The sequence below is a fragment of the Megascapheus bottae genome, chromosome 3 (genome assembly GCF_031878675.1).
Source record: "Megascapheus bottae isolate mThoBot1 chromosome 3, mThoBot2.hap1, whole genome shotgun sequence".
Taxonomy (NCBI): domain Eukaryota; kingdom Metazoa; phylum Chordata; class Mammalia; order Rodentia; family Geomyidae; genus Megascapheus; species Megascapheus bottae.
Genome location: NC_143511.1, coordinates 30091319 through 30112206, shown reverse-complemented (window position 1 = coordinate 30112206; position 20888 = coordinate 30091319).

Below are 20888 nucleotides of genomic sequence, written 5' to 3'. Positions count from 1 at the left end.
CTATCCTGCTTCTGTGCACACTGCTCTGCTCTGGGTCCTTGCAGCCTTTTCCATAGGCCAACATATTTTTAATGAAATTTTCAGATTTTCACTTTTTTTTTTTTTAAGGTGCAAACAAGAATGAAACAAATGAAGCTGGGCACCATTAGCTCATGCCTATAAACCTTTCTGCTCCGCAGACTGAGATCTGCCCAGCAGGGGCAAGAAAGTTTTTGAGACTGTTATCTCTAGTTAAGTACTGAAGCAGTCTGAAGTGGCTGAAGTGGTAAAGTGCTAGCGTGGAGCACAAAAAACAAACAAACAAACAAAACCCTCAGGGACAGCACCCAGGCACTGAGTTCAAGTTTCCAGACCTGCAACATAAAAAGAATAAAGCAAGCAATCAAAGCACCTAGAGGAGTATAAGACTTTGCCTTGGGACAGATTGTTCAGAGTGGCTGGGTGTTGTCTAGGTGTGAGGGTGGCAGCTGGTAACTCTGGACATGTGAGTGATGGGCGTCTGATGACAGGCTGGTTTTAAGAAGGATGACCACTGAGGGTCTCTGAGGGGCGTGGTCTGAAAGGTGAGCTCAAGCCCCAAGCTGGGCAGCCAGCACGTGTGCACAGCAGAGGCATGCTATGCACTAATGGGGGTTCAAACTGTTCCAGGTGTTGGGCTGCTGACCTGCTGGGGGACATGTGCAGGTATGAGCATGGCCAATGTCGTTCCAACGGTCGGTGGTGAGTGCCACGGCATCCAGAATCAGTTATCTCCCCCCTCAAAAAAAGGTAATGTCAATTCAGACAAGGGACTCTGCTAAGAGCCCCTGTACTGCAGCAGTGCTTTCCTGTGACCGTGGGCTTGGTGCCCTGCGGAGTCTGGCGTCTGGCTGTGTGTCTCGGGGGTTCGTGGGCTGCCCTCATTGTTCCCCTGTGGGAGTACAGTGTGCACTCAGTGGAAAATGACCTATGTTAAAAGGAAGGGGAAGGAGAAACGGGGATGAAATATACTCATTACTTGGCTTACGAAGTGGTAATCCCTCTGTACAACACCTTAGTTCCAGTAAAATGATTTTTAAATGCAAGGGGTGGTTGTGACAACAAAATACAATGTAACTCAGGCTGGGAATGTGGCTTAGTGGTGGAGTGCTTGCCTAGCAAACCTGAAGCTCTGGGTTTGAATCTTCAGTACCATATAAACAGAAAAGATGGGAGTGGTGCTGTGGTTCAGGTGGTAGAGAGCTAGTAAAAGAAGTTCAGGGACAATGCTCAGATCCAGGCCCCAGGATTGGCAACAACAACAACAAAAATATACACACACACACACACACACACACACACACACACACACACACACACACACACAGGTACATGACACAACTCATGACCTCATCGATGGAACTGTAACCCCTCTATACATCACCTTTACAATAAAAATTTAAAAATTAAAAATTAAAAAATATATGATGTATATTGTGCTTGGCCAATGAAGATTGTAATAATAAAAGGGTATGGTTGATTTGCTGTCTATGTTTTGGCACATGAGCTGAGAAATTATATAAGTGTGTACTTAAAATTTGGGGGGGCTGGGAGTTTAGCCTAGTGGTAGAGTGCTTGTCTAGCATGCATAAAGACCCAGGTTCAATTCCCTAGTACCATATACATAGAAAAAAGCCAGAAGTGGTGCTGAGGCTCAAATGGTTAGAGCTCTGGCCTTGAGAAAGTCCAAGGACAGTGATCAGGCCCTGAGCTCAAGCCCAGGACTGGAAAAAAATTTTTTTAAGTTTATTTTTATTTTATATTTTTTGAATAATAATAATATGTGCATTTGCCTGTGTGAGTGGTTGATATCTGTGCAGATATTGGGTTTAGAGGATTTGTGACTGTGTTTGCAATGTGAGGATAAAGGGTATTTGCAATTGGCAATTGGGGTTGTGCTTAAAATTTGGGTTTTCCCCTTATCAATTTTGGGTTTGTGTGAGTGTCAAGGTGAATATAGAAGAACATGTGTTGTGCCTATATGCTATGTTAAGGAAGTATGAATTTGAAAGTTAGTTATTGGGGGGACATGCTGGGGGATTATTTGTGTACTTAGGACTTGCTAGATAGTTGTTTCTATGCTTTTCATAATTTATGACTGTGTTTTTCAGAATAAAGATAAGGAACATTGTTAAGAAACAACAGGTCTATGATTAATTTGGTGACTTACAAAATGAAGCTATGCAATTTTATGTGAGTTTGTATGATTCCACATATAGAAGATAGAAGTTATTTTCTTGAGCTTATGAGATTATCTATATATAAGCGCAATAAAATTATATGTACTATTATGACTATATTTTCATAAAATACTATCATGCACTGTGTGTTTGCGTAGTAGTTTTATTTCTTGGTGTTAAGAAATAAATTCAGGGGGCTGGGAGTTTGGCCTAGTGGTTAAAGTGCTTGCCTAGCATGCATGAAGACCCGGGTTCGATTCCTCGGTACCACATACATAGAAAAAAGCTGGAAGTGGTGCTGAGGCTCAAGTGGTAGAGCTCTAGCCTTGAGAAAGTCCAAGGACAGTGCTCAGGCCCTGAGCTCAAGCCCAGGACTGGCAAAAAAAAAAAAGAAAGAAATTCAGGGCCTCATGCATTGGAGATAAAAACATTGTGCATATGATCTGGGTTTCAGGTGCAGGTTCATGCGTATATGTTTGTGGTCTGTGAGTATAGAAAAGGCACAGGTGTTTTTTACATGTGTTCTGGATTAGAATGTTCAGTTGCTTGCATTTGTGGTGCTTATGGGTATGCTGGGTCTTGTGTAGGTGATAAATATAGGTTTCTGATATCTAATGTGTATTAGAGTTCATAGAACACCTGAGTATGCATTCTGTAGATGTGAGGGGTTCTCCCTGTATGTTTGTAAATAGAGTATAGACTTCACGTTCAGGAATTGTAGAGTATTGGGTAACGGGATTGTGGTGTTTTGTATGTTTTGGGGGGAAGGGGGTTATTCATGGAATAATTTTTTTGTACACTAGTTGTTATGTAATCTAGCTCTGTTGGATTTTCCTATACTCAATAGGGCAATATGCAACTTGTTTTTGTGCATTTTTGGTAATGTACATCGGTTTATAGTTGCAGCAGTGACATGTTAATAATAGGGATGGATAGGATTTGGGGGGGTTGTACATGCACATTCAGGAACTGTGAGTTACGTGTGTTCTGCAGTTTGGTGCTATGGTTTTGTGTATATATTTGGAATGAGAATTTGCTACTCTAGGGGCCTGTGGATTAGATCGATCGGTCTATCTATCTGTCTATCCACCTATTCCTATGAAAGGACATGAGCGTGGGGAGCTAGCTTGTGTTAGACACTGGTGTAGACACTGGTGCTCATCTCTTACCAATTCTGTGTTCAGTGGTATCAGTAAGCTGGGATAGTTTTGCTGAGTAAACCTAAAAGACAACACTTTCTTGCCTCTCTCAGAGTATGAATTATTAAGTAGTTACTATCACACTTTGTGTGCGTGTGTGCGAGTGTGTGTGTATGTGTGTGTGTGTGTATGTGTTTAGTACATGTAATCAGGCATCTGTATGAAATAAGACCATACGAATAACATGAGTACAGATATTGGAGATCTACCTGAATTTTCACTGGAGCCTCAGGAGCAACGGGCCCTCGTGTGTATGTCTATATTCAGCGTAGTCTTTGTGAGCTTTTCTTCACTTTAAACTAGGTTAGCTAATTCTCTTTATCTTTCCTTTTTTTTTTTTGGTCAGAGACTAGGACTCAAACTCGGTACCTGATGTTTGCTCATTGGCTAGCGCTCTACCAACTGAGCCATGCCTTCAATGTCAGGTTAGTTAATTTTCTATGGCCAAAGGGTCTTCATAATTACCGCCTTCTGGCTCTTGTTTATTGAAAAGGATTTAGAGGTGCCTCAGAAAGGTAGATGTTCCTTCAGCATTTGTGTGGTCCTGTTATCTGGGTGTTAAAGCGTGGCTGGGAATGGTGGACAGACAGCTGTGGGGAGAGCATTCATAGATGTGCTGTCTGTGAGATGGGGTGCTGTCCATGGAGAAGTTGCTGGCCAGGAGGTCAGATGAGCCAAGAACTTTATCTTGTAGATCTCATGAGAATCATTAGGACAGCCAGAGGTGATCAGCTGGTGGAAAGTGACATGCATCAGTGGCTTTGGAGCTGGTGAAAGCCCGTAGAACCTCCAAGTCCCACTACTATCTCCACCCACCCTTTGGGGTATTAGGTAGATCAAGTATGCTTCTGATTTTGGACCAACACATCTTTGTGGAAAACTGAAGTTTCAACGTAAGGGAGGCTGTCCATGGGTCTTGGAGGCTGAGAGAATGTTGGTTTCTCTTTCAGAGGATCGTGGTTTGAGGAAACATTTTCTATTCTCTGAAAGCATGGGATAACAGCTCTGAGAGTTTATGTCTGCTTCATGCTTCTCTATAACATAGTGCACACATCTTCATTGTTTCTATTCCGTTCTGTAGCTGCTGCACAAGAGGAAACTTGCATGATCATGGTGGTTACTAGCTGGCCACACGATGCCACCTATCTCCTTGAGACTAACCCAGGGTTTCCGATCATGGATTTTCATGACATATCTCCCTGAAGCTAGGAGCCTGAGATAATGATTGAGGTAAGCTTAGTGTCCCACAAAGCTTGTGTGTTAATGACCTAGTCCCCAGCCAATGGTAGCTGGAAGAATCATTCCAAAGGTGGTTTCTAATACGAAGAATTTAGGTAACCAGAAGCTATCTTCAAAAGGGATATTGTGATTCCAGACTCTCTATGCTTTATAGATGCTGAGAGGTGTCTATGTTTTCTTTTTTTGTTTGTTTGTTTGCTTAAATCATGTGTACTTGACTATGATAAACATACCTGCTACAGGCTCAAACAGGCTCAAATAAAGTAGATAAAGTGACCCTGGATTGAGCCCCCAGAATATGTGAGCCCAAATTAGTCTTTCCTTCTTTTAAGATGTTTATCACACATGTTCTTAAAAAATCACAGTGAGGATAAAACAAAAGCAGCAGTCTGGATAAAGTCTACAGTGTTGGAGGTAGAGCTTAATGAAATGATTCTGGTGGTAGCTCGAAAGAGCAGAATGTTGACATGAATGTGCACAGTAAAGACTGAGCTCATGAGGCTTCAGATGGAAATAAGCACGGTTGGGTGTTGAACTAGTAGCTGCTTATATTTCATGTTGACACTGAATTTGTATGCATTCTTTCCATATGCTGAAACCATGTGAGGCTCAGATTAAAGGTGACAGAGTAAATGAATCTATCATGGTGTGATAGGAGTATGGCTAGATGCTTTTAGCAAGAGCTATATAGCAAAATACCACTTGAGCTTAGCCTTTACTTCCAGCTTTTTGCTAGTTAATCAGAGGTAAGCATCTCTTGGATTTTCTTGCCTGGACTGGCTTTAAAATGAAATCCTCAGATCTTAGCTTCCTAGGTAGCTAGAATTGCAGGTATGGGCCACCAGTTTCTGGTCATGATTCTCTTAATTTTTTTAAAAAAAGAATTATATTGTAATAGTTGTACAAAGATGTTTCGATTTAACATTTTGTTGGTGGTCATGGGGCTTGAACTCAGCCTGGGTGCTGTCCCTGAGTTGTTTTTGTTGTTTTTTTTTTCCCTCCTCAAGACTAGCACTCTATCACTTTGAGCCACAGTGCCACTTCCGGTTTTCTGGTGGTTAATTAGAAATAAGAGTCTCACCCACTTTCCTGCCGAGGCTGAGTTTGAACTGTGATCCTCAGATCTCAGCCTCCTGAGTAGCTAACATTACACGCATGAGACACCAGGCACCAGACACCTCAACATGTCATTTTTTGAGTACAAAGCATCTTGATTAATGCCATGCCTTCCAACATGATTTTTGCTTTTCTTTGAGTTCATTATCCAGTAATCAGAGCATCATTTGTTGAAGAGGCTATATTTTATCCAGTGCGTGTTTTAGGCTCCTTTATCAAAAGTTAAATGCAGCTGGGCTTGAACTCAGATCCTAGACACTGTCCTTGAGGCTTTTTTTTTTTTTTGGTCAAGGCTAGTACTCTATTACTTGGGTCACAGCTCCACTTCATTTTGGTAGATAAAATTCTCATGACTTTTCTGCCTTGGCTGACTGAGAACCATGGTTCTTTGATTTTAGCCTCCAGAGTAGCTAGGATTACAGGTATGAGTCACTGCACCTCTTCTGAGATCTTCTTATATAACTTATTTCATTTAGATGTTTATATGTATCTACTTTGAACAGGCACTACACAACAATCTTTCCCCAGAGCCCAGAGTCCAGGAGAATCCCTTGCAAATCTGAGTAAACATAAAAGAGAAATTATCAAAAGGTATTCACAAGAACAGGTATCTTCTGGTCATTTCCAGAGAGCATGGAATCTTCATGAATGGGGGAAGAATCCTTGTTAAGGTTTTCAGCTAAAGATTCCCCAGGAGCCAGTAGCTTCTTCCCCTAGAACAAAGCAGACAACAGGGCAATGGTAGAAAGGTGGAAGAAAAATCTACCACTCCTATTAGGTGGGGGAGGGTCATGTCGTGATGCGCACACAAGGACCTCTTAAGTAGGTGAAGCCCTATGAATGGGTTTTAAACAAGATCACAGAGAAATTCCAGTTTTCCAGTTCTAGAAGCAGTGGATGAAAGAACTGGATGAGCATGTGTGCACGTTAGAGCCTCATATCTCTAGGTCTTTCCCTCTTCACCATCCTCATTCCTTATACAGCCCAGACTCTTGCTCAGCTGCCCCGAGCCTATGTTCCAACCAAACAATATTTATTGTCGCCATTTTAAATTCCCTCATCATCTCCAGGTTCACCATACTTTCCCCTCCTCCCCCTCCCACTGCTTTCCCCCTTCCTCTGCCATCATAAAGACCTTGGATCAGCACTAAGCAAAGAGGGCCCTTAGCTTAGCCTGTTGCAAAATGCAGTCCTGGTAAAATCTGACTTAGGCCCCAACTTTAAGGTCAAACTTCTATAGAGGGTAGCCCATTAACCCCACCCCACTGTCTTCAAATCTTTTCTTTTTTTCTCCTTCTCTTCTTCTGACTGTCTAATGACTCATGTGATCTCTTCTGGGGCTGTGACAGCTGAATCAGCTGCAAAGCCAAGTCTTTGCAAATTCCTCAAGGCAAGTCCCTGGATGGGAATTCTTTTCTAGGGTGCACGAGGCTCTAATGTGAGCTCTTTTCTTGGACATGACAGGTGGAAGGGGATCCAGGCTACTGCCTCTTCCCTTGGACAATGAAGGTCTTGGGACTTGGTGTTCAGAGCACAGAAGGGTGGAGGATCTGGGGCTCTGTGATATTCCCTAGCATAGGAGATGGTACTCAGTGCCCAGCAAGGAAGCCAGGCTGGGGACACCTTTCTTGTCCACCTTCCTATCCCCTGGTAGCTTGCATGGAGTCCCAGAAGGAGACTCTTCCATGTGATGCAGTGTGTCTCCGGAGCCCAGATGTTGGTGTTGGGACCCATGTCCATGGGGAGAAGCCATGGACCACGTGGCTCCAGTGAAGGAGACCCTTGACCCCCTGGAGGACAGCAGCCGCATCAGGCATCAACTGCTCCACATCGCTTCCACCGTGGCTCTGATCATCACTGGAAACGCTTTGCACCGTGCCGGCTTCTGCACTGACTCCTTGTTGGCGGCGCTGGTCTTGTCTATCTGCCCCTTGGCAGGTGGCCGACTCAGAAACACCTGTGTCTACTCTGGGCGCCCCAAGACGCTTCTCCACTATCTGTGGGAGGAGAAAATGAATAGGCAATGGCTTTGCATCTGTCTGGAAGAGACCCAAGGACAGGCGACAACCAGAGGCATTGCCTCCTTGGCTGCAGACACACACACTAGTGCTTGCCACCTCCCCACTGGGAGCCCCTCCCTGCTCCGCGTGTCCTTCCTTCCTGCCCACACCCACATCTTCCATTAGGAATGACCTGGAAGGCCAGGACTCCCCAGGAGCCTGGGGCCATGGCCCCTCCCTTCTGGTTGTGCTCCCTTCTACCCCTCCTGATCTACCTTCCCTCAGTCCTTCCTGTGCTTACCTGGTCAGGGGTAAGTCCTTCTTCCTGTTCCAGCTGTGGTTTGGAGGAAAGCAGTCCTTCCAGGAATGTGGGATGGATGATGGCCTCCAGGAGGGTGTCAGTGTGTGTAGAAAGGAGCAACCTGTGTCAAGGGGACTTAGAGGAGACAGGAAGGAATGACCTCCCCCAATGGGTACAAGCACAATTGTTAAATATTAATACACACATACACACATAGACACACACACCAGATCAGCAGCTAGGGAATCGAGCTTCATTCAGAAGGCTAGGGATTGTGGCAGAGAGCAGATCTGAAGATGTTATCCACATTTGCCATAAAATCCTCTTCGGAGGTAGAGGTGGTCAATGAGGCTCAGGAGCTCTGCGTCTGAGCAGTTCTTATTCAGTCCCCCCTACTGCTCCATTTCTCCCCTCCTCCCCCTCCTCCATCTAATGATTCATGTGTTCTTTCCTGAGGCTGTGAAGGTCCAACCAGGCCCAAAGTCAAGTCCTGTTTTCTAGACTGTTCAAGGCAAGGCCCTGGGTGGGAATTATTTTCCACAGTGCACAAGTCTCTAATGCAAGTGTGTTTCTCCAATTTGACAGGTGGAGGGCAATCCAGGCTGTGGCTTTTCCTGTGGGGAAATGAGCCTGGGTACTTGGTTTCCAAGCAGAGGTGGATGGTGGGGGATCTGGATCTCTGTGACATTCCCTAAGACAAGAGATGGTACTGCGAGCCCAGCAAGAAGGCCAGGCTGGAGAGACAGCCCTTCCTTGTTCGCATTCCTCTCACTTGTTAGCTTGTGTGGAGCCCCTTCAGAAGAGTCTTCTCTGAGACCTGCTATATCTCTGGACCCCAGGCACTGAGGGTGGAGTTCATGCCCTTGAAAGAACCAGTGGACAGCGTGGCTTCCAGTGATGAAGATCCATGTCAACTCTGGGGGACAACAGCATTTTTGGGCATCAGCAATCGGGCCTCTGTGGCACTGTGTATCTGGTGGTCACAGGAAAACTATTTCTGTGCTGCAGATATCTATGTTCTTTGTTGGGGTCTGTGGTCATCTCTGACTGCATATTGGCAGTAGAATGTAGGGGTCAAGACATGCTATGGTGGGGGGAGGGGCAGAGATCCAGCAGGGCTGGGTGGGGACTGACATATGTTCCATTAAGGGCTCTGGTGGGTGGACCTAAATGTCGGTTTCCTTTGAATAATACAGTGTGATAAGATGATTGGTGGGTGCCCAGGCACCTTTAATCTCTCTCAGATGCAAAATAAAATGGTTTTGCTGATGTTTTCTTCCTTCAATTCTTCATCCATAATCCTGGTTTTCTTTTCCTCATTTACCCTGCTTCCTCTTGCACAGGTAGGTTCTTGAACAATTTAAATGGTTGTCCAAACTCTGTGTTTACATTCTATCTTAAGTACACATGTGTGTATGTATGTGTACATACACATATTGAATGTTTATACAATGTGTACATGTATATACATACTGTGTATGCATTTTATGTAAATACATTTGGTGGTTAATGTGATGACATAGACTATGGAGTAGTCAATGCAGTCTGTGGATTTTGTGGCAATAGAGATGGATGTGAGGAAAAGAAGAGCAGAAAAATCTTCCCTTGCCCTAAGGTGAAGGTGATTAGTGTTTTTTTCTTTTTCTTTTTTTATTGTATCTTATTATCAGGGTTATGTATGGAGGGGTTATAGTTACATTCGTCAGGTGGTGGTATATTATTTCTTGAACTTTGCTACCCCTTCCCATGTTTTCCTCCGGTTGATTAGTATTTTCCTTTTCCTCTTTATGCAGACATTAGAAGTATTGTATTTATGGAATGGCTGTCCATTTTGAGAAAATCCAGGCTTCCAACCTCTAACCCTCATTTTTCTGTATCTCTCCCACAGTAATGGGAGCTGTCTGCTGTGGCCCCAGAGGTTAAAGAAGCATGTCTTCAGCAGAAATCATAAATTTATGTTTGTGTTTTGACCTATATCCAGGCTAGTGATTTTCTCATATTATTTTGTGAAATTTCTTTGAAACAGAACACTGTTGGCAGGTAAGCTTGTAGCCCTATGCTAAGGTACATTGACCAAAAGGGATTGTTTCATGAAATTTCTCAAGTCCATAGCCTACAAACCTTCTCCCAGCTTTGCTACATTTGTGTGGTCTCATTCTCAACAACTCTCCAGTTTTCTCATGGAAAATTCTGTTTTCTCCCACCTATATTTTTGCATGAACTAGTGTATATTTCCATCACATTCTATCACTGTGTAGTCAGTTACAGAAGTGAGCAAACATGGTGGTTACCCAATTGCATATGTCTTCTGTTGTGTGTAAGAACTGCTTTCTTACATGTGCCTAACATTTCTGTCCTGTCTGGCAGCTTCCCTATACAACTCTTGCTAGATCTTAATTGGGAGGCTGTAGATGTGTAGATATAACCAAATTATTCCAAGTATAATTTGTGAAGACACATCACACAAAGGAGTAGATAACAGTTCTTTGGACCCTGGCTTGTGACAAGTGTTGCAGAAAGACCACAGGCCATGTTGAATGCTGAGGAAAAAGAAAAAAAAAAAAACTAGTGAAATTGCACTGAGGAAGCATCACTGTGTTTCTGTGGATAGATGCCCTCCCCCCGCTCCCATGCTCTTGAGGAGACAGAATAGTGAGAGCATATATCTTGTCTTTGCAGCTATTCAATGGGAAAATCTTGGCAGTAAAAGCTTGGAGGATCTTCCTGCTGTTGTGCCAAGATTGTCCCATGTTCTGGGAATGACTCCCCCTCCTTTGTTTAGGGCCCATGTACTTGAACCCCAGGTGGTAACAGCTTGGTGCTCAGTGGTTAGACACCTGAGCTCTGATTCGACCAGTGGTTTGAGTCAAATAGCCAATCAGGTCATTGTACTTTCCCTATAAAAGCAGTGTGAAGTTCTTGCTCAGGGCCTTTTCAGCGTTGCCTGCTGCTGGTACGCAGAGGCCCGAGTCTAGACTCGTAAATAAAATGATCCCTGCTCTTTAGCTTTGACTGTGGCCTCTGGTGGTCTTTTCGGGGTTCTAGGAATTCGCGTACAACACTGCCACCATGTGGCATGAGAAAGTATTTGAAACTTGCAATGACCCCCCCCCCCATGCTATTTGTAAAATTGATCCAAATAGGCTCAAGTTGTTAAGTTCACTCAACATTTAACAAAAAAACTTTAAGCATTTGTGTATCAATATTTACCGGAGGATCTCTGTGTGAAATAAATGTACATAGTAGAGTCAGTGTACTAGAGCTCTAGTAACAGGACAAATCACCAGGTTGGAAACTGCGTGAAGGCTCTTTAATGGAATTTGCTGATGGTTAAGTGTGTGGGTGCTAGCTTGGTAACTTTGAGAATCATGAGTAATCGAATCTCAACAGGTGGTTTTAAGGAAAGTTGATCACCATGGCCCCATCTCATATGGCCCACGCATGTGCATGAAGAAGGCTCTCTAACACTGCCTGCTAGAAGCCAGAGAAGCACAGGGATGTGCATAATGGGTCAGGGAAGGCATGGACTTGGGCCTGCAGGAGCATAGATGCGCAGGCGCAAGCGTAAATGGGGGGGGGGGGTGCAAGCCTAGATGCGCAGGCGCAATCGCAGGGGCACAGGCACTAGCGCAGATGGCGGGTGTAAGCATAGCTGCGCAGGTGCAAGCAACAGATGGCGGTGCAAGCACAGATGCGCAGGCGCAAGCACAGATGCGCAGGCGCAAGCACAGATGCGCAGGTGCAAACAAAGGACTGGCACCTGAGAGTGAGGTTGCGCAGGCGCGAGCTCGGAGGACAGTTTTCTAACGGTCGTGGCTCCCATGACGACGTCGAGAGTTATTTATCCAAAAAAACAAAGGTAATGGAAACTTAGAGCTAACGCCTTCTAACATGTTACTGCATTGCCCCCCCCCCTACCCCTCACCCCACAGTGGGTTTTGATTCCCTGTGCCTGTAGGAGGGACCCACTGGGCCTCCATGAGCCCTGAGCCTGGCCTGGTACCTGGCAGTGAGTCCACCATGGATGCTGGCTAGAGCTACAGTGCTGGGCTTCTTGCTTGCAGCAGGGATGGGGGCGGGGGGGGGGGGGTGTGGAGGCTAACAGTTGTGGTGAACCTAATGTCACTGCAAAGTAATGGAAGTTCCAACAGACTTTGTTTCACTTATGAACCTCATGGAAGCAAGCAAAACTATCAAGCATCCCTGTTTGGACCACTTTCCTCAGTCCTATTAGTGCCTTTACAGAATGTAATAATAAGAGGGGGTGGGGGGAGGGAAATGGGGACCAAGACATGTGAAAGGGTATCAATGTATGGGAATTAATGCACCTTCTATCTGGCAAATACCATGTAACCCTTCTATTAATTACAATAAAAATATATGGAAAAAAAAGAATGCAATAAGTTTCCTTAGACGGATGTTGTCCTATGATGACCGACTTCCTGTGGGTTCAGGAGTCTGGATAAAAAACAGAAATCTTGTATTTATTAAGTTTAAGAAAAGGTATTTATATGAAAGAGGATTGGCTAGTTCGTTGGATGCACCTCATCTTTGAAGTGCAATGTAACTGTATAATGTGTATGTATCCTTGTTGGAAGTCACTGAGCATTTTTAAATATGGGAAGGCATATTTTGATTTATGATAATTACAGTGTAATTATCATAAAAATGTGATATTCTTGGCTACCTGGAGACTGAAAATTCAGAGGATATTTTTTTCTTTATTTATTTTAAAGTTGATGAACAGGGGTTACAGTTTTGTAAGTAAGGTGATCAGTACATTTTTTTTTATTACATGTGGGATTTGAACTCTGGGCTTGAGCATTGTCCCCGAGCTATTCAGCTCAAGGCTCCTGCCCTACCTCTTGAGCCACATTGCCACTTCCGGTTTTCTGGTGATTAATATAACAGTCTCACCCATTTTTTAGTGCTTTGAACCACGATCCTCAGATCTTTGCATTCTGAGTAGCTAGGATTACAGGCATGAGCCACCATGACCGGTTTACACTTTTTTTTTCTTTTTTCTTTTTTTTTTTTTTTTGCCAGTCCTGGGGCCTGAACTCAGGGCCTGAGCACTGTCCTTGGGCACTTTTTGCTCAAGGCTAGCACTCTGCCACTTGAGTCATAGCACCACTTCCAGCTTTTTCTGAGTATATGGTACTGAGGTATTGAACTGAGGGCTCTGTGCATGCTATGTGAGCACTCTACCACTAGACTACGCTCCTGGCTTACATTTCTTTTTAAACATTGTTATCCCCCTCCCTCATTTTCTCCCACTTTCCCCTCCTACTCTCTTTCCCCCAAGTTTTAAAGTTCATTTTCAACTTAATGTCTACTAAAGTCATGACTTTTTTTTTTTGGTCATTTATCGAACAGTGACATAGGGGCTGTCACCAAGTCTCCTGCAGTACTTAGATCTCAGGAACAGGAGCAGATCTTTCAGAGCAACCATCATGATGTCAGCACTGAGACAACAAAAAATGAAGAATAGATGAGGATGTGGCTTTTTAGTCTCCACAGCTCATTTAGTAACATGCTATTGTATAAAATTCATTCCAGCTACTTGATTTTGTGTCCAAAGTGACCTGACTTACTCCTCTGACCTCAACACTGTCCTGCAGGTTGAAATTCACTGTCCCCCCCCTCAATTTGTAAATGAGGCACTAGGCTTAGCTCTAGGACCTCCTTTCCTGGGGTTTTAGTCTTGCTTTCCATGGACAGGGGACCTTGCATTAGGAGGCAGACCTGGAAGGCTTTGTGTCTGTGTTATGTGAGTTTGTCCAGAAGGGTCAGGAGGACTGGGTGTCCATAAGCATCATCTCCAATCACTAAGTATCCTTCACTTTCCTTCATTCATGAGAAATTAAGAAGCCTGTTAATTACACCTACTAGATTTTCCAGTTATCTGATTGTCTACATAGTGTCACAGCAGCAGATGTCAGATAGACCACCTGATAATGAGGTAGGACTCCTGCCTAGAGTGAGGATTTCTCTTGTGCTGCAGCACACTGCAGCAACAAAAACAGTTTTATATGTGAAATGTGCTCTCCTTTACATTTTTATATTTTTATATTTTCAAATACCAATTTTTGGTAACTTTTAAAAATTGTACTTTGTTCTTTGTCTTCAAAACACAGATGATTAATAGTTTTTAATCAAATTGCTGAATGTGTGTCTTGACTCGTGTGTGTGTGTGTGTGTGTGTGTGTGTGTGTGTGTGCTCCAGGGAATTGATTTTGAGTATATTTGTATGTATAGGAAATAAGGAAAAGGTATGAAATAGAACACAATGAGATTTTTATGTATGTAGGAGTTGCATGTGGATATTTTGTAAATGTGGGGTCCAGAACCTTTGGTAGTCTCTTTGTGCTGGTTATTATGGATGTTTCTGTATGAACTGAGGGCATACTATACTTCTATGAATGTGTGCATGCACTTGAGGGAAGGCTATGTCTTCCTGTTGCTTTGTCTGTTTGATCTGTATACAGATCATATCCTAGAGTTTACATATGGAGTACATACACACGATGTGTAGTTGAGAATATAAAAGATACGTTTTTCTGTTACGAGGTTTTGAAAGAGTGGGTTGTTGTGCATCCTTAGGCATTATGAGCTGCATATATATTGCCTAGGAATGTAGATAGACTTTGTTCTCGGGATGGACACTTGTATGTGCTTCTACTTGTTGATGTGAGGTGGTATGCTTGTTTGGGGGCATGGAGCATCACCTGGGAATGTTTGGAGGAGGTCATGATATTTATGTGTCTGATTGAGATGGATTGCTATGTTTGCATGTTTGTAACACAGGCTGTTGTACGTGTTTAATTTAGGAGTGGAGAATTGTGTTTTAGATTAAGAAGGGTATGAGTCTGATGCAAATCTTCTCATGTATTCCTGGAAACTGAAAATCCATTCTGGATGCTAGGAGGCCTTACGTTTTGTGATGATAAGGATATGTGTACTTTAAGTTTTATTTGAGGGTGGTTGAGGGTAGTTTTCATTTATTGAAATAAAATTTGTTTGCTTTGACTGAACTCAGGGATTTGAGCTTACTGGGAAAGTTTTGTTTGAGTCACATCTCCACTCTGAGTATGTGTTTTTGTAATCTACACCGAATATTATGATTACATTGGAGTTTCAAGGGTAGGTGTTTTTTTTTTTTTTTTTTTTGTAAAAGTGGCCATCATTCCCTAGGTAAGTAGGCCCTGGAAAGTGACCTAGAAACGGTTTCCACCTTAGCCCACACGTGGGGGGCTAACACAGGAAAACTCGTTAAGACACTGGAGATACATTGTCCAGCTGCATAACTTTTCAAAGTAATTGAAGCCAGAGGATGTATTTGGGCATTTTCCTTGATTAAAAATATAAAAAAGAACAGCACAGCAATTTCTCATGACTCATTATTTACATTCATTAGGAACCTCATGATCCTGCACTATAATGTGAGATTTGTCTGTGGTTTGCTCTTACTCTCAGTGAACATCTTTTAGTTTCCCAAACACTTTTTACAAACATACTCCGTACAAGGCTGGAACCATGATCTTGTTATAATCTAAGGCAGAACGCATTCCAAAGACAATGGTGTAAAGGCAGGATTTGTTTTTTGGAGGTTGGAAAATGAACCTTTGCTCAGAGATTTCTCAGTTACCATGTATTCTTTAAAATAAGCTCAAAGGCCATTGTCTGCTGAGAAAGCTTATGTGATGCTCTTACAACTGAGAGTTCAGTGAAGAGTTTCTTAAGTCTCTACTGCAAACATGCTGGGTAGTTGTGTCTCTTGAAAACCTGGCTGGGGGGAAGGATCTGTGAGTGCGTCATTAGGTTCTGTGGGATTCTCAGCTCTCACTTGGACACAAAAATTTTCACCCAGATCCCACAGAAGTACATTTTTTTTTTGCCAGCCCTGAGCCTTGAACTCAGGGCTTGAGCACTGTCCTTGGGCTTTCTCAAGGCCAGAGCTCTACCACTTGAGCCACAGTACCACTTCTGGTTTTTTTTTCTATGTATATGGTAGCAAGGAATCAAATCTGAGTCTGTGTTCATGCTAGGCAAGAACTCTACAACTAGGCCCAACTCCCGGCCTCAGAAGTACATTTTTTTTTTTTTTGCCAATCCTGGGCTTGGGCTCAGTGTCTGAGTACTGTCCCTGGATTTTCTCAAGGCTAGGGCTTTACCACTTGAGCCTCAGCACCACTTCTGGCTTTTTGCTATGTATGTGGTATGAGGAATTAAACCCAGGTCTTCGTGAATGCTAGGCAAGCACTCTACCACTAAGCCAAACTCCCAGCCCCAGAAGTACATTTTTTAAAAGGAAACCTTGCTGTCTGTCCTGATAGCCAGCCCTGACACAATACCTGATTTTCCCTGAGCCTCAAGTAGAACCTGTGTCTAGTGATGGCCAATGATTCACTAGACTCTGGCAGGAGAGGACAATTTGCAGTTGCTTGGTCAGGTTCAGACAGAATGATTGTATCCTTAATCCACGGATTCTCAGCAATGCTGCTTAATATCTACAGCCCAGGAGAATGTCAACTCTGACTGAAAATTAAAGTGCAGCCTCAAAAAGGCATCCACAATAGCTGTTCTCTCCAGGTCACTGCCAGAGCGCATGGTATCCTCATGGATAAGGGAACAGTTCTTGCTGAGGTTGTCAGCTGAAGATGCCCCAGGACGATGTACCTGCTTTCCCTGGGGCCAGGCCTTTTCTCCCCTGGAGCCACTCACTTGGGAAGACCATGGCTAGTTGAGAACCTGTTCAGCCAAGACATGGGGCAGTTTAGGGAGTAGAAAGGAGTTCTCTAGGCTCCTAGGCTCATTCCTACAGAATTGGATGACAGTAGCGAGGTGGAAAGCACAAAACTGACTCTTCTAACTAGGTATTGGTGGATCACATAATAATGTGCTGTGCACACAAGGACTTTTTAACATGGCGAGGCCTTATGAGAAGGTTATGAACAAGAGAACAGAGAAATTGCAGTGTCTGTGCTTACAGGGGCAGTGGGCCAATCTGGATGGAAGAACTAGATAGGCATGTGTTTACTATAGATCTTGACATCTTTCCCTCCTCACCATTCTCATCCTTGCACATCCCAGATACCGGCTCAGCTGTTCTGAGGGCAATGTTCCAACCAAAATATGTTTGTTTATTCTTCATAATTACAACTCCCCCCTCACATAAAACTCCCTCCCCATCTGAGCTCACTGCACCTTCCCTTCATTCCTACTATTTTCACTACCCTCCACTTCCACTGCTACCCTAAGGAGTCCTAGATCAGCACTGAGTGAGGAAGACCTTTTTGCTTGCTGGGTTGTAGAATGCAAGCCAGGTGAGATCTCACTCAGGCCCCGACTAGTTTCAATGCTTTTTCTTCTTCCTCTTCTTCTTAACTTCCAGTGCTTCATGCTTTCTCTTCTGAGGCTATGACAGCTGAATTATACCCAAAGCCAAGTCCTTTGCAAACTCCTCAAGGCAAGTCCCTGGATGGGAATTCTTTCTAGGGTGCACGAGGCTCTAATGCGAGCTCTTTTCTTGGACATGACAGGTGGAAGGGGATCCAGGCTACTGCCTCTTCCCTTGGACAATGAAGGTCTTGGGACTTGGTGTTCAGAGCACAGAAGGGTGGAGGATCTGGGGCTCTGTGATATTCCCTAGCATAGGAGATGGTACTCAGTGCCCAGCAAGGAAGCCAGGCTGGGGACACCTTTCTTGTCCACCTTCCTATCCCCTGGTAGCTTGCATGGAGTCCCAGAAGGAGACTCTTCCATGTGATGCAGTGTGTCTCCGGAGCCCAGATGTTGGTGTTGGGATCCATGTCCATGGGGAGAAGCCGTGGACCACGTGGCTCCAGTGAAGGAGACCCTTGACCCCCTGGAGGACAGCAGCCGCATCAGGCATCAACTGCTCCACATCGCTTCCACCGTGGCTCTGATCATCACTGGAAACGCTTTGCACCGTGCCGGCTTCTGCACTGACTTCTTGTTGGCGGCGCTGGTCTTGTCTATCTGCCCCTTGGCAGGTGGCCGACTCAGAAACACCTGTGTCTACTCTGGGCGCCCCAAGACGCTTCTCCACTATCTGTGGGAGGAGAAAATGAATAGGCAGTGGCTTTGCATCTGTCTGGAAGAGACCCAAGGACAGGCGACAACCAGAGGCATTGCCTCCTTGGCTGCAGACACACACACTAGTGCTTGCCACCTCCCCACTGGGAGCCCCTCCCTGCTCCGCGTGTCCTTCCTTCCTGCCCACACCCACATCTTCCATTAGGAATGACCTGGAAGGCCAGGACTCCCCAGGAGCCTGGGGCCATGGCCCCTCCCTTCTGGTTGTGCTCCCTTCTACCCCTCCTGATCTACCTTCCCTCAGTCCTTCCTGTGCTTACCTGGTCAGGGGTAAGTCCTTCTTCCTGTTCCAGCTCCTCAGTGAGGGCCAGGAGATCCAGCTGTGGTTTGGAGGAAAGCAGTCCTTCCAGGAATGTGGGATGGATGATGGCCTCCACCTGGGCCCGAGGAAGAGGGTGTCAGTGTGTGTAGAAAGGAGCAATGTGTGTCAAGGGGACTTAGAGGAGACAGGAAGGAATGACCTCCCCCAATGGGTACAGCACAGAAATTGAATGTCATCTCCCTCTCTCCCTCCCTCCCTCTCTCCTTCCTTTGCTTCCTCCCTCCTCCCCCGCTTTCCCCCCACAGGTGAGCAGCCAGGAAATCATGCTGAATTCCAAGGGCCAGGGAAGGTAGCAGAGAGCAGAGCTGGAGATGGAGCCCACATTTGCCATGAAATCTTCCTGGGAGCAGAGCTGGTCAATGCGGCTCAGGAGCTCTGGGTCTGAGCAGATGTCCTCAACATCTGTTATTCCATGTCCTCCTCTTTGGATGTGCCCTCAGACATGTGAGTGGACATTTCTGGAAGGCCCTCCTCCAGTCAGTTCATGATGGCTATGTACTCCTCCACGGCTTCCGGTGGGATCTCTTCAGATGTCGTGGTCTCTGGCAGCCTCTGACCTGTGAGTGCTGATGGTTGGGCAGACCGAGCTTTGAGGTCAGTCTTTGTGGAGTTGCCCTCTAAGAGAGAGGAAAACAAGCCAATGCATGGATGGGGAAATGAGCTTCACCACAAGATTGCTAGGGAACAGAGTTTACTAGAAGGATGCCAGACCAAGGCCATCATAGATCTGGAACAAGAGGAGATACTGCACCACGTGGGTCACATAGGACTGCCATGTGGGAACAAATTCAGAGACACTGAGGCTCTAGTGCTCTCCACATCCAAACCCTGATCCTGAGCAGGTGTTGTCCAGGGTGCTAGGATCGTGGAGAATGGAGCTACAGATCTAGCCCCGACATTAACCAGTTCCATACTATCTACATAAGAAACCTCAGGCTTTAGAGGAATGCTTTGCTTCAATTGTAACAGCAACACCTGTATCTGAAAGAGGAGCTCTGGATGTGGGTAAATCCTTCCAGAACCCTTTTGGACACCTTATGGACTATGATCTCCAGTAGAACATTGAGAGACCATACCTGGCTGCTAGAGACTGTCAGGGAATGAGGGCCTTGGAGAATCTGGCTTCAGTGGGATTGTATGAGGCTGGCCCTGGAAATGCGTTATCACCTGCAATTCTGAATTCTCCATCTCCTCAGTAGCCTCACACTCCATGAACCTGGGCAGTGAGAGAGGCACAGACTGAGCTGACTGGGAGATGAGTTCCAGTTCCCAGCAGAACAACATGGAGGGTGTGGGAAAATGACTATAAGGTATTTGTCTGCTACCAGAAGGCTGTTGCTGATAAAGGGTGAAAACAAGGTGTAAAGAAGGGAGTGATATTCTCCAAAAAGAAATGTGCTTTTAACCTGACTTATGTAACTCAACCCCTGTGTATAATTCCAATTATAATTTTTAAAATCATAGATCAAGGAGACTTTAAATCTCCCAGGATTGCACGGAACCAAGAGACCCAGGAAGGGCCTTCCATGACCATCTTCAAGGTCTATTCTGGCCCTGCTCCTAACCACAGGAGGTGACTATCAGAAGTTGATCAAGATTTGAACAATGCAGAGAACAAAGATTTGAAGTTAAAAGTTTGAGATTGTAGAGCAGGGATGGTCCCCACAGAGTCACGAGCCACTGATGTCTGGAGCAACATTTTTCTTTGCACAACTCTATTTTGGAAGTGACCACTTACTGACTGATTTCTCCTCCTGAGCTGACCCTTACGCCTCTGGTAGGGTAGACTAGGCATCAGTGAGGCAGGAGTTGTGAGGACCTCACGGGAGCACAGCCCGCACCTCGGGTAGACTGCCACTCAGAAACGTGTCAGGAGAGGAGGTCTTCTGGGTGTATCCACACCCTTCCTGGCAGTATGAGTGATGAGCCCCACCAGGGCCAGGTGTGAGTTTCTGTCCTCCTCCATCACACAACCCCAGTCCAGGGTCCCTCACTCACTTGGCCGCCATCTTGTGGTAGCTCATGCGGTCATAATTGCTTAGGCACTGCCGTTCCTGAAGGCCTCTCCACAGGCCCTGGTCCAGGGACATGGTGGACTTGAGCTGGGCCAGGGACCGAAGCACTGGGCTGCAATTCATCAGGGTCAGTCACAGTCCACAGGTGACCTTCCATCCCCAGTTGACCCAGCCCAGTACACAACTTTGTTCTCCTCACCCCTACTGCCCTCACGTCCTACTCCAGGATGAACTCTTATTTCCTGGTCCCCCTTACTGACTACAGAAATCAGTAGTCAGGGCAGCGCTGGCCTCCCTCATGTTCCCGTGAGTGCTTTCTGTTAATGTGCATTGTAGACTGAGTGAGTTTGTTCTTCAGAATTGACATGTTGAAGCCTTA